The following is a 384-nucleotide window of genomic DNA, read 5'->3' as shown; positions in this document are numbered from 1 at the left end:
CATACCTATAATAACCACATAAGCTACACTCTTTCCTAAACTCCTAAGGATTCAATTGTTAGGACCCCCCCCCCCCCACCAAACTTCCTTTTCATTGCAGGAAGTGTAAAAAAAAATGGATGGGGAGCAGGAGAAAAAGAAAGAGAGAGAAAAAAATCATTGAAGAAAAGGGGGAGCTAGAAAGTAAAGAAATAAAGGAAGGAACTAGCAGGAAGTGGAAGAATTAAGACGCCGAGGATCGCTTGGAGTGATAAGCAGTCTGACTAAAATGTCAGTTCGCTCAAGATGGCTGCTGGCTACGAGAAGACTGACTAATTTGCATGTGATCCCTGAGTCAGGAATTTCTCGTCAGCGCAGAAGTGGGATTTGGCTGCCAGACTTTCG

Source organism: Penaeus monodon, chromosome 32 (genome assembly GCF_015228065.2).
Source record: "Penaeus monodon isolate SGIC_2016 chromosome 32, NSTDA_Pmon_1, whole genome shotgun sequence".
Classification (NCBI taxonomy): domain Eukaryota; kingdom Metazoa; phylum Arthropoda; class Malacostraca; order Decapoda; family Penaeidae; genus Penaeus; species Penaeus monodon.
The sequence above is the reverse complement of the archived record's forward strand: the minus strand, read 5'-3'. Positions refer to the sequence as shown.